This window comes from Ostrinia nubilalis, chromosome 3, assembly GCF_963855985.1.
Source record: "Ostrinia nubilalis chromosome 3, ilOstNubi1.1, whole genome shotgun sequence".
Lineage (NCBI taxonomy): Eukaryota > Metazoa > Arthropoda > Insecta > Lepidoptera > Crambidae > Ostrinia > Ostrinia nubilalis.
In genome coordinates this window covers 14,199,141-14,213,862 of record NC_087090.1, presented here as the reverse complement: position 1 = coordinate 14,213,862, position 14,722 = coordinate 14,199,141, and the positions used below count along the sequence as shown (strand labels likewise).

Genomic DNA, 14,722 nt, shown 5'->3' with positions numbered 1-14,722 from the left:
CGAAAATGAGGTTTTCATTTTTCATTTTTGATGTACTAAACAGTAAAATTAAAGGCTAAGATTTTATTTGGGCATAGTTGAGGATATTTTCTAGGGCTATTAACGGATGGAAACACGATTTGATGAAGTTGACTCGATAGAATAAATTCCCAAAGTTACCTCTATTCGTTTTCTATTTATGGTTTTATTTTTTAAATAAGCGATTTGAGATTCTGAATCTTTTACTAAACTAAAGTTCAGAAATAACTTGAGGGCTTTTAACGGATGAAATTTTTATATTGGCTCTTATTTAGTTACTATGTTAAAAAATGTGGAAAAAATCGCCCATGACGGCTTGGACAATCTCAATCAGTCGCGCGGTGGCGCTTACGGAGGACGGACGCGTGTCAGTTTTTTGGTCGTGACAGTTCGCGATTTGTCAATATTTTTGACAATGATGACTTTGATGAGTCACAGTATAATAACATCAGTGTTACTGGAGAAAGCTAAAATTTTTGATAATTAAGAATTATGAATTTTGTCTACCTATTGAAATTTAAATCGTTGGCATCCTTTTAAACTAAGACCCTACTCATGATACATAGTACATTCCTCAAATATGAGACAAAACCAATGAGTTAAAATTACATTTTTATAGTACCTACATATAATCGTCTTACTTTAGAAGAGCACAATGACACAAATAAATAATAAAAATTAGGTCAAATATAGGGGCAGCTGCACGTCACTGAAAGACGATTCTGTACATGGCATCTGGGCTGGAGAACATGAATCCTTGCTTACAGATGCAGATGTAAATAGAGTTATAACTGGAAAAATTTTACATGAAATGTTTAACAGAAATCAGTTAAAAGACACATACATGGAATACCAATAAGGTTGCGGAGGGAAAGCTACCTATTATAAACTAGCAGCAGCCCGCGACTTCGTTTTACCCCCGTTAGATAATTATGATGTTTTACTTCGTTGTTGATAGATGGCGTTTCACGGCTTCCCCCGAATGAATATTTACGAACGTCATACCGTAGTTTGTCCAGTGCTGTAGATTTTAACCAATGACGATAGATGGCGCTTTTTAGACACGTCTTATTTATTTATTGAAATTTATTTGCCACATATCGTCATAATGTTAATCTGGGTTATAAACAATAATACTGTGAAGTTTCAACAAAATCCGTTCAGTAGTTTTTGCGTGATAGAGTAACAAACATCCAGACATCATGACATCTAGACACCCAAACTTTCGCCTTTATAATATTAGTAGGATATTTCACAATCCAAACTAATATTTACTATTTAGCATTTACTTACAGTAAATATTAGTTTGGATTGTGAAATATTTAAAATAAAAAAAAGAATAAAACAAAATAGGGTTTCAAATTACCTATCTATATCTAATATTATAAAGAGGTAAAGTTTGTGTGTTTGTATATTTGTTAAATTGTAAGGGGTAATCTCGGGATCTACTGAACCGATTTTAAAAAAATCTTTCACCAATAGAAAGCCACATTATATCTGAGTGTAATAGATTATATAAAAACCGAAAAATTCCACGCGGGCGAAGCAGCGGGCGGAAACCTAGTTTATTTATAATTATGTAAGAGCATAATTATTAAAGTCGAAGTCAAACATTATTTATTTGTGTGGACCTATATTAACGAGAGATTACAAGGCGTCAAATATTTCAAGAAAAAAATTAAAAACTATATTATAATGCTAAATTTTGCTCTCATGGAGCCTTTACCTACTCTGACAAATTAAGACTTAGAGAAAAAACTAATAATAAAACCATTTAACTGTCCTGCAATGAAAAGCTTGATTGGGTACAACACCTCAAGTTATTTCAGAACTTGATTTCATTAAAAGACTCCGAATATCAAATCACTTAGGTATCTAAAGTCAAACGATTCTGAAATGTCAAGTGGCATAAAGTTGGGACTAATGAATAACCCATTAAGATAGTAGCGCCCTCCTGTCAATGACATACCTGGAACGATAGAGTATTGGACAACTAATGAAAATGCTTTGTCCTAAATGACTGACGGATATCGTAGAGACCTGAAAGTTGGAAGGTGTGTTCTTTGTATGACGTAGGCATCTCATAAGAAAAGATTTTCCGAAATGGGGTCATGAAATGAAGGGGGTGAAAAACGGGGGCAAAGTTTGTATGGGACAAAGTGATTCCTTGGTTCAATCTACTTGAAATTTAGCTTAACAATTCCTTAATATAATTCATGAAAGACGTGTGGAACGGGTAGAAAGTAATTTTGGCAGTCATTTTCTTCGAAGTTGATATCAATACTACTTAGTGCCTTTGATTTAATTACTTTTTATTTTTACAAGTGTTTGAAAACTCCTTTTTTTTTTTTTTTTTTTCTTTTTTTTTTTTTTTTTTTATGTGATAGGAGGCAAACGAGCAGACGGATCACCTGATGGTAAGTGATTACCGTCGCCCATAGACACCCGCAGACCCAGGGGCGTTACAGGTGCGTTGCCGGCCTTTAAGGTAAAGATACGCTCTCCTCTTGAAAGCTTGCAGGTCGTATCCGTCCGGAAACACCGCAGACGACAGTCCATTCCACAGTTTGGTTGTACGGGGCAGGAAGTTTCTAGAGAAACGTACTGTTGTGGACTGCCAACCATCTAAGTGATGGGGGTGGAAGTGCTGCTGCTGTCGGGTAGATCGGTGGCGAAAAGTGGCGGCAGGAATAAGTCCGGATAATTCTTCGGAGCACTCCCCGTGATACATGCGATAGAAGATGCACAGTGAGGATACATCTCTACGCAGCGCCAAGGGGTCAAGCCGATCCGAAATGTCCTGGCAGTCAACGATTCGAGCTGCTCTCCGTTCAATGCGGTCCAGAGGGAGAAGCTGGTACTGGGGCGCACCTGCCCAAAGATGAGAACAGTATTCCATATGAGGCCGAACCTGCGCCTTGTAAAGTTGCAGACGATGGGCTGGAGTGAAATACCGTCTCGATCTATTGAGCACACCAAGCTTCTTCGAGGCTAATTTAGCCTTACCCTCTAAATGACCACGGAACTGGACTTCGCTCGATATGTCGACACCAAGGATTCCGATATTGGCTGAGGCAGTTAGGGGAGTGCTCTCGAAACAGCGGGATACGACAAACGGCAACTTTTTGGCGGTGAACGCGCAAACTTGTGTCTTTGTAGGGTTAAATTGGACCAAATTGCGTCGACCCCAGTCTGAGACCTCCTTCAAGGAGGTTTCAATTTCGGATACAAGTTTGTTACGGCTCTCAATGACGTTCTCCCGAGAGATATTTGCGCGGCCGGTATAAGCGGCATCAACCGTGCTGTCGTCCGCATAGCAATGAATGCCGCTAATTTGCAGCATATCATTGATATGCAGAAGGAAGAGCGTAGGCGATAGCACACAGCCTTGGGGGACACCAGCATTCACAGACATAGAGTCTGAGCATTTGCTGTCGACAGCGACCTTAATACTTCTGTCTGCTAAAAAGCTGGCGACCCATCCGCATAATTTCTCGGGAAGCTCATAGGAAGGGAGCTTCGAAAGAAGCGCTTTGTGCCAAACCCGATCGAAGGCCTTCGCCATGTCCAAACTGACCGCCAATGCTTCCCCCTTAGTCTCGATCGCCTGTGCCCAACAATGTGTCAAGTAGACCAGAAGATCACCAGCCGAGCGACCTCCACGGAAACCGTACTGTCGGTCACTTAGCAACTGGTGGGCCTCTAGGTACCGAAGGAGCTGGCTGTTGATAATGGATTCCATTATCTTCGAGAACAAGGAGGTGATTGCTATCGGCCTATAGTTGGACGGATTTGAGCGGTCACCTTTTTTAGGGATCGGGTGCACCAAAGCTGTCCTCCATGAGGTCGGGACTATGCCAGAGAGGTAGGAGAGCCGAAAAAGGCGCGTTAAAACCGGTGCTAACTCTGGAGCGCACGTCCTCAGCACGAGCCAGGCGTACTGAGCTTTGGTGGAACCGGATATCCGGCATACAGCTCTCACACCTTGGTATAATCGGTGGCTCATGTCACCCGTCATCCAGTGTCGAGTTGGACGCAAAGAGTTTGCCCAGAAGATCGGCTTTCTCCTTTGCATCGTGGGCCAACGAACCGTTTCCCATGTGCAGGGGTGGAAATGATGGCGTGCAGAAATTTCCTTGGATAGCTTTGGCAAGAGACCAGAACGCACGAGTTCCAGAAGGAAGACGCTCTAGCTTCCCACCAATTCTACCAATGTGCTCCGACTTCGCCCTTGCAATGACTCTTTTGAAAGACCTAGAGGCAAAGTTAAACTCCTTTTTTAATGCGCTGGTGTTTTCATCCCGTACCCTCGCTGCATTTGCCCAGGCTTGTCATCCATGCCAGATTGTGTTCAATGTCAAGTGAAATCTCAAATTGAAATGTCTCAATCTCAATGAGGAGACTCTGTATTTATTCCTAGAATTCCCCTAACACCGTCAAATTGCCCTTTCGAAATCAAGACAGTGCAGTTTCCCATCAGTCTGCTTCGTAATGACTATAAACAAAGCTCAAAGTCAAACTCTAGGGACCTCTGCTTAAACTCCCATGAGTGCACAGAGGTAAGCAGGTAACCGCGTGTGATGCTCATAGTAATTTTCGATACAGAACCCCGTACATACGTCATACATATTATAGAAAGAAAACACCCAGACCAATACAAACAAATATGTTTCTGCAATTTTAGTATGATATTTTTATTTATTAATAAACAAAGAGACTGAACAAAATTAATGCGTGTACTGATTAATGTTATTAACCACATGCAAAGCTTCGTGAATTGCAACAACTATAATTTATTATCCAAGCTCTAAATAATCGCTACTAAGAGTAACTTATCATAAAATGTTTTTCCAGTCGCTCAAGCTTTCAAGGGCCTACCGATAGGTCGGGTGACGTAATCTTGAAATTCTTTAAGCCGGCGCAGAACTTCCAGAAGGTCAGGCGACGCCTCGGCCACTTTGAACCGTGTTTACTTCTGCAGTTATATTTCATATTTATTCGATTCTAGAATATATTCCCAAAAAGTCTGTAAGGTGTTTTAATTTGTATCACTTGGATATGATTTGTATTAGAAAGTGTTGTGAGTGTGACGCTTGAAGGGAAGGAAGTCGACCTAACCTAACCGACTGCGTATTTCTATACTATGTTGCTGGAAATTGTGGCGGGAGCTCTTTGGCGCGCTGTCTTCGGCGAAGAATTGCGCGCGCAGATTTTGACAGCGCGAAATACCTACTTTAGCAGAAATACCAAGCCTTAAGCAATTAACCCATCAATTGTGCAACGTCATCTGTGTATGCACATACCTAAGTAAACTAGAAATCTTTGATGTAATGTAAAAACCCCGGTTTGATTAAAAAGGGGTGACTCTTGTGCCCAATTAAAAGTTCTCCCTTCTATCAGCTGAGTGTAAGTAGTTTAGAAGAAATATCATTTATGTATTAACTCTCCGTAGGCAAAACGACTCTCCAACACACGTGGCTAGCGTAAGTGTGGGTGGACCAGCTCCTCAATTTATCTCTAGATTCACCAGAGGCAAATGAAGGATTTGGCCTTGAGAAAGGGTAGAGGAAACCCCTGGTAATGGGCTAATGACTAAATGAACTGATGATTTGGAATTTGATGATGGGGCATAACAGATCATTTCAACCGGGTATAAGTCAGTTCAACAGAAGTCCTTGTCCCTTCTATTAGAAATTGAACAGCATGGTTAGTTCGCCAAAGAACAGTGTTAGTAATTTTCACGGTGATTAGATAGCGCCGAAGTACGGCGAGCGTGACGCCACCTGCGTCGGCGCATCTGCCTCACGCGCCGGTAGTCGCAACGCCATTGCTACAGGGTTCGGTTGGTTTTATGGCGAAAATGGGGAAACCATTTCAAGGATATTTTTGGGACAGAGACAGAAGCAAGGGCAGAAGAAACAATGTTTTTTTTTTCACACAGAAGCATGTGCAGCAGAAACCGGTACACTTTTTGGCACAAAAGCAAAAGCATAAAAGATAATCAAAAGGTTCTCTTGCTTCAGTAATTTAAATGAGGGATTAGTCACCAGTTTTACTGCAGGTGAACTAGTCATTCTTATAAGTATGTCAAAAGAAAAATGGAGGAATTCTTAACAACCAAATGCCGTTCACTGCTGAACAAAGGACGGATTTCCACAACGGCCGCATGCCCACATCCAGGTGCTTCCCGGAACCTTCACCAGATCGTCGGTCCACCAAGTGGCTTCCATGTTGTTTTTCAGTAATTAAAGATTAAGCAAAGAGAAGGATACTCTACATAAGGTAATCATCACGGGTTTATGGTAGAGTTCCACATAGTATATCTTTAGACTATCCGAGACCTGTTGAATTTATCTGACAGAAAGGTTACGAAGACAAAATTAGAGAAGAGAAGAAAAGATTTCTTACAAGAAATCTTTTCTTCTCTTCTCTAATTTTGTCTTCGTAACCTTTCATCACTTACTGATAAAGTCCTTGTTAGTTTTATAAAACTAACAAGGACTTTATCAGTAAGTGATGAAACAGGCTCTAAAACTTTATTTTGTATCTATTTGTTGCAAGTAGGTACAAATTCTTAAAATATTTTAATGATGCAAACCCTTCAAGGACTTACGAACCTATAAACAAGATCTAAAGATGCCATAAAATACGGAACCATGATTCCTAGTCGAACATCACCTTATCCATGTTTATTTGTAAGCAATACTTTCTACCAATTAACAGATGCTGCGGTGAGATCATTAATTGAAGTAATTGGTATTTATTCGCGCTTTTCCTTATTAATTCATATAATTTGTTGCTTGCACAACTGGTTAGCATTATGACCGTTATTGATTATGCTAAATTGCATCTTCTGATCTAATTACAATAAGATCATAAATAAGTTAGCATGTCTTACATATAATCATTTGTTTTATATGGATTGTCTTCTGTTTTCATTAGAGACGGTCTTTAATTTCGTTTGATAAATATTAAGATTTGTGTTCTGTGAAATCTCATTGATTTTATGGTCATTTGTTGAAGTTTCAGTTTCGCAAGATTGTTGGCATATATGTTTTTCTGGTTGCCTTATGGTGCAGTAATGTCCTTGTGACAGTTTAGCGAGTGCCCTGATTATGCTAGGATATAAACGAATAGGATTAAATTTAAATTTGAATTGAGATAGTATACCTACTATAATACTTTTAGGCTGAGTTGTACCACCTTACTTTGACCGTAACTATAACGATAACCGGCATTTTTTGTATGGAGTTTGACAGATTTTTGACGTCTGTCAAAGTTAAAGTGACTAAGATCGTTCCCTAAAATCGATCCCGCCCGATATCCCTGTCAGTATTTTTGCACCCACTCTAACTTAAATGCAATGTTCGTTTGAATGCGCAGATTTTTAATTCCCACCTTGCAATGTGAAATTCAATTACAAAAACAGCAATCGCCAGTCTACCGGGCCCTAGTGCAAATAGTAAAAGAATCTCCAAATTAAATAAACCAATCGAGAAGTAGATTTTAACGGTTCGTCGCCTCGCGAATATCAAATATTACCGGGGTATTGGCTCTGTCGACCGAATAATCGATACATTGTCAGCCGATAGTTTTTATGATCGAGTTAGCGGTATCGAGTTCGTTTGCCCCGTCTGTTAAATAAGCCTTGACTTTTTGTTGGTTTTCGTCTCTTTCCACTGGGCTTAGTTAATTACGATCGGTGGAAATTGAATTTTACGTAACTAGTTCAATTGCTTGAAGAAAATTAAATAAAAGAGTACTCATCCAAAAATGCTACGAATAATTACCTAGTCTGTTAGTAATTAGATAGGTAAGTAGTATGATCCCATCTTGAGATGAAGACAATTTTATGCACTCGGTAGAACCCAGCTACTACTCAAAGACTAAAGGCCCAGTTTTATTATTCATACTTAAAATAACTAATAGTCAAAATTTTGCTACTTTAAATATTAACAAAATGTAAACTAATAGTTAAAAATAGTACTAAAATTAAAGCTAAACATTGTTTGAAAAACATTTCGTCACTTGCCTAAGGCCCAGTTTTTTGATTCGTAGTCAAAATAAATAATAGTCAAATTTGACAGATGTCAAATGAAAAAACTATTAAGTAAAAACTGGGTCTAATTTATTTAAATTCATAATCATCAGGTCATTTAGTATCTACTACATGAGGACTCTACCAAATGCAAATGGAAAATTAGGCCTACACTCTCCACACTGGCAAGGGTTGGACTGACATAAAGATAAGGTGCAAAAATAACATGACGTCACTAATGGCAGAATATGGGCGTCAGTTAGAATTCTAATGCTATTGTTGTTAGACTTAAAACAAAAAATTGCGAAGAATGCAGTTTACCATCAATAATTATTCGATTATCACTCGACGTGCAATGAAACGGTTACGTACGATATAGTGTTTCAATTAATATTCGCAGGGTGTGCAATAATTTAATACATACGCTATTGAGTACGCGTAAAAACTAGTTGCTGTCTAAGGGTTGATACACACATAAGCAGGCCGGCATTGTTCGGGAGTATTTGTTGAACAAGAAAGCCAAGCCGACGAAATCTCTTCACTTTCGGCTTCAGTAATGGCAAAGCCGAACGACTTTTTACACACTTACACTTTACTTACACAAGCTAGCCTGGCGAAGTTCGTACCACCCCATACCCCATTCTACTCTACCTATCTATCACTACCAAAACTACTTCTAATACCACTACCATGCCGATAGATAGCAGCGCTATCTACCGGGTCCAATTATTTTTTCAAGTCATCCAGGAACCTATTTTAATAAAATACATAATTTTAACCAAATAGGAGGAACGACAGAGGAGGAAGAATTAGGTGACAAACACACGTCCAGAACAATTATGTCTACTAACATAATATTCGATTGTAACACCCGGGTGTTCCGATTAATGCTGGCCCGCTTATGTGTGTAGCAACCCTAACACCTCACGTCGTATACGCACGGACTATTGCAGCCAATTTGGCAAGTATGATGTATTTGACGTTCCTATAGTCCTAATTGAAAAAGTTCTTTACTTTAAATTAGTTTTGTAAAATAGCGATGTAATGCAACGAATAATGGTGTAACGGACATATTTATGATGACAATCAAAAAAGGCACACTAAAAATTAATAGAAATGACAAGCATTCAGACGCGTAATTCCCCTTTATTACGAATCATTTTAAATTAGCTTCATTATAAACGTTATTAACAATAATACATGGTTTTAATGGAAAAAGAAGAATATGAAAAATAAATAACAAGTACCGGCTTACGTTAACTATTGAAGGTTATAGGATTATTGTCTTTAAAACTCGGAGAAACAGCTGTATTTTTTTTTACTTTTGCAAAAATAAATGAAAAGAAAGCTCTACCTTTTAAGCTCTACCAGCTCCAAGAGAAACTTATAGCAAGTGCTGAAAAGAAGTTTTGCTCAATATTCAGCCAGAGTTGAAATAACCATGACACGTTTTAGAGTCGCCAAATCTGAAGCAGGATCACTTCGATCCTTTCCTAATTTCATGTTTTCTGAATTACTCGTACTATCGAACAAAGAGTGTCGCTAAAAGACGTTTTAAATTGTTGCCATCGCAAATTCATAGTGCTATTCTCAAAAATTCTTAAAAGTAACATCACATATGCATGGTCATTTCGTTGGAGTAATTCATCAAAGAAAATTTTGTAATTTTACGTAAGTAGGTAAAGTATTTTGTCTTTTAGTCTTTGCTGAAGGTCTATGTGTTCACAGTATTCTATTTATCACAATGCCTTATAGGTACATAAGTGCACAATGTAAAATAAAGCTCTGGATGTCAAAACTCTATCCCCCTTTATTAATAAAAAGTTAAACCTAGGATGAACACTGGATTAAAATGACATTTCTATACTAAATGACAATTTAAGCCAGAGTTCAACTATGTTGTAAGATTATGGTATATTTAAACAAGAAATACGTACGATTCATCATTGCAATTCCCACGCTAACTCGCTTAAAAAGTTTTTGACACAATCATAATATTTAACTACTCATATTTTGTGACTCAGGTAGCCTAACAATGTCAGAACCACGTTCCCTCGTCTCGGTCTCAGCTATAATAGGATTAGTGGTTGGACGCCTGGCGCCTAATTCGATAACGTCCTCCCCGGGCCATTAGTCCACCGATAATCCCGGTTTACACCCGTCGCTACTCACATGCCTTGGCTTTGAGGACTACTGAATTTTGACACGTTGTGTTTGAGGTATACAACGGTTTTTTAACGGGCGAGTAATATTTCTAAACGTGGTGACAAGCGGTGAATCCTATAGCGAATGCCTCGTTCAAAATCCACGCTAAAGATATGATATTCCTTCAGAAAATAATAGAAGAAATTTTTTAGTTTACTGAACACAAAAAATCGTCAGTGACCTTTATCGAAGAAAACTCTGTTTGAGTGGTAAATGAACTTCAAGATGTACACTTATTGAGTAGCAGTCAAATTTCAGATCTGTCATCATCATTATCCGATCATTTAGTGTCACTGCAAGAACAACCCCCTCGAATTTACCTGAGAGCAATTATTAAGGATTTGGCTTACACTCCAAATTATGCACAACTTACAATGTCATACCAATCGCCAATCTTGAAGCAGAACTGCTTTTTATCAACGTTCTCGGTCCCAGACAATTCATTTTTAAACACTCGCTACCTACTTAACACTCAGAACAACAAAACCCTCCCAAAACTTTGTTACGGGGGATTCTCCGTTCGCAGTTTAAGCGGGCAGGGATTAATGTTTTTGTCCATTAGGTCTGGTCTTAAGTGTTAATGGTGTCTCAGCTTATATCTGAAGATAAGCGTTGACTCACCGATCGCCGTCTGCAGATAGCCTCGGCATTTCTTCTGCCTTCGAATGCTATTCTCTAATGGAGGATTGGATAAGTTTGTTATTGTTAAAATCTTTTCTTGAATGTCAAAATGTTCCTATTCTAGATTAATTGGTGTCCTAGGTTCTAAATTATGTAATTATATGTTTTATCCTTAGAGGATCTCTTATTAAACTACGTTGGCATTTGTTTCGTTACTTGATGTTCAAAAGTTACTGCTAACATCAGCTTTTATTTCATTCTAGTTCTATTTTTCTTCCCTTAAGCTACCTTTGAAATCTCACAAACGATTTCAAGCAGCTCGCTTAGTTCACTGGTAATCAAGTTTTTGCTTGCTCTACCACCGTCTATAATTGCATTGACTAATTATTCCTTTGTATCATCGAGATTACCATTCAATGCATATCTTTTCAATGTTTAGTTTTTCTTTTTCAACGTGGATATCGGTTTTTACATCAGCCATTAAAATGAAATTTATAAATGTTAATGCTTTTTACTTTTCTTCGTGTAATCATTTTCTTGATTACGCAAAAGTATCTTTAAACAATTTCAACATAGCTAATTATACAACGCCCGTATCATGAAGCCATCTAGCATATGATATGGCCACTTGTACTATTATCTTGCTACCACAATGACTGCTATACATATAATGATCCAATTTCATCACCACATAATAATAAACAAAAACAAAACCTTCAATTTAATATCCGAACACAAAAAATCATCAAGATATAATTCGTATGGATGTAGATCAACTTTCCTATTGTAAATGCCGCTGGTAGCGCAGAGTAGCGTGTAATGAGAAACCTGAATGTTAATTAAGATCTAATTAACTCTAATACAATCAACAATGCTGCTCGCGTTCCGGAGGCATCCGCAAGTCATCGCGAGGGTTTTATCTCGGCTGCCGTAATGAGATCTCTGACCTTCAGCCGAGGCTTCCCTCCGTCATCAAGTCATCGCACCGAAAGGGGCGGGCAGCAGCTCTTTTTACACTGGCCACGATAATCGAATTGAGATCGGACAACCCTTTAGTAAAAAATCGCTTAAAATCACTCTTTCCACAACGCATTGTGTTGTGAGAACTCAATTTGGAGTACATTGTAGAATGACGTGAGATCAGTTGAAAGGGTAATAAAGATATCTGGAACGTGGTGAGTAATTATATTAAGGTTAGAGTAAAAAGTGGGGCCACGAGAAAAACTGGTTGTGTAAGTCGCTTCCTGATTGCTCGAGCCACCGATCCGGCTGAAGGAATGGCGAGAACGGCGCATGATGGATTACACCATGGGGCACTTGCCTCTAGCTGATTACTAATAAATTTTCCGTAATTTGAAGCCATTAACAAGGAAATCCTTAGTGAAAAATCACTCCTAAATTAATCGGATTGGGAGAGAGAATCTTTGCGAATTGCAAAAAAATAAATTAAGTTAACATGTTATAACACATATTTTGCAAACTTAGTATCTTCGAATATTACCAAATATAATATTGTGGAGAATATAACATTCGAAACGACTGAACAAGACGAAAATACAGCTGCGGACGATGTATCTATAGTACGTTTTTAAATTCTAAATCACACTTATAATATGTGTATAATCAGGTAATAAACTACACACACTTAAGGGGAATATAATTAAGAAACAAGTTCACAACCTATTAACATTAGAAACTAATATTAAATGTCTTTATTTTGACGTTCAGTTTAACACTCGAGAATAAGAAACACAATAAACTTGAAACCTACATCAAATTTGAATAAACGTTTATTAATAAACTATAACGCACAGTTATAAAAGTTTAGAAATCCATAAAAACCAGGAATATAGCATTCCATTGTAATAGCATAATAAAATCGAGATCAATAACATAAAATTCACTATTGTTGCTGGTCGTGTAGTGTCTAACAACGTTTATAGAGCTGAGATATGGAAATACGTCCGGAGCTGGCCATAATACAAGCTATAAACAAAATTAACAACACAGGAACCCCCGCTGATTTCAATTTTGAGCCTGACATCGGCTTTAATTCAATAAAGCAATAAAATTCACCTAATTATGCAAATGCCTTTGGAATATCAGCCATTATGCCTTTTTCAACTCAAAAAAATATGATGGAAGTCGTCAAATAAGGTTGTTGTGCATTTTGATTAATGGGAGCGCGCCATTTTGCTATCAAAATAATGTCATTATCCCAATAATTAATTGTTTCACGTAATTAGGGGACGGCGGGAGACTCCTCAGTAAAAACTTAATGTCCGACGCGTTATTAAGTTGTAGTTAATTAATTTTCGTTTTTATGTAGTCCAAATTACGAAACAATAACTTTTATCCATATTAATCACCTCTTTAAAATTGCTTTTGTCTTGTTCATCACGGACTTAACTGTTATTCACTATTGTGTGTTGAAGTGTTTGCAAATAATTATTTATTTATCTATTATCTAACTTTATCTTTGCTTGTTTTTAACAAAACCTTATTGTATTGTTTTATCGTATTTTCATTACTATATTAGGGTTAAATGTGAAATTATTGAAAATATTTTGCACATAATTCAAGCCAATTATTAATCTAATTGAATGATATATTATTAATGTTTTACCTTCATTATTTTAATAATTACCCAAGTTAATTATTTTGATTTTTTTACAATTCATAGTAGCATATTTAATTGGAATTACATTTCGATTTCCTGATATTATTTTACAGGTGTCTAATTATTTATTGTATTAAAAATGTTTTAACTTTTGTACAGGAAGGTTATTCATGTGATCAAGACATATCAAATTATTTAACGTTTATGACGGCTCTACAAAAGTTTATAATAAAGAAATAGTAAGAAGAGAAAATTTAATCTTACCAATATTGCGTTAATAATAAATAAGAAACTAACTGTATCGTAGCATTAATACAAGTATTAATATTAAATTAAAATTAATTTACCTTTTACCGTAAATAGCTAATATTTTAGTTATTAGGCAAAAAATAATACTAGTAAAGAAGGCCACGCTAGTGTAATTACAATCATAAATAAAATATCAGTTTGTATAATAGAAGCGAAAATAAATTAAAACTAGTTATGCTCTTATTTAGATTTTATCAATTCATAAAATCTATTTTCACAACAATTATCAAATAAATTTCAAAGTTTTAAACCGTTAAGCCTACATAACATTTGTGAGATTTCACTTCTCTTTCAATAAATTCTAATTACAGACTTTAATTGCTTCCACTAAACGTAATTAAATTGAAAACGCTTACCTGATTCTAAATCAGCGAACTGTTTCCTTGAAAAGTCCTTGTCAAACACGAGACGGAAACGTAACCGGCACGAACGAAACGGCTTCTATTGACACAATATACGACACGCGGTGACGTGTCGATCGACAACAAAGCAATAAACTGTGACACACCGACGCCTCCAATCAACTGGTTCAGAATAAACTTGGCTCCGCGGTCACCTACGCACGACTCGAAAAAGCATAACAAAAAAGTAGCGGGCCCAAGCCACTCCCCTGCGGAACGCCCGGCCAATGGCGGCGGGCGGGCTTCGCTACGGCCGCGGAGGTGGGCCGAATCAGTTGATACAAGTCCCTACTTCGATACCACTAATTGACTTTATCAACAAACCGACTTTACTGGGCGAAGTCACGATATATGCGTTTGTCTGCCGTGTCAAAAGCCTAACTGAGGCTCACTAGCGATATAATTACTTAGACCGCAAATTAATGACTGATTTTAAATAGCATATACATACCTACTTTGTCAAAGTCACCAGTTTTACTTCGTTTTGATTTAAACAATAACTTGTTATTT

At 37.4% G+C, this 14,722-nt stretch overlaps 1 protein-coding gene across 1 annotated transcript in view; it reads right to left on the bottom strand.

Moving 5' to 3' along the window:
- The window catches only part of LOC135088359 (homeobox protein aristaless-like), a 32,439-nt gene extending 18,109 nt beyond the window's left edge, over positions 1–14,330 (bottom strand). The window contains exon 1 of the mRNA XM_063983209.1: positions 14,168–14,330. The gene's annotated coding sequence lies outside the window, so the exon portion shown is untranslated. The remainder of the gene's footprint in view (positions 1–14,167) is intronic.
- Positions 14,331–14,722: the final 392 nt, after the last annotated feature.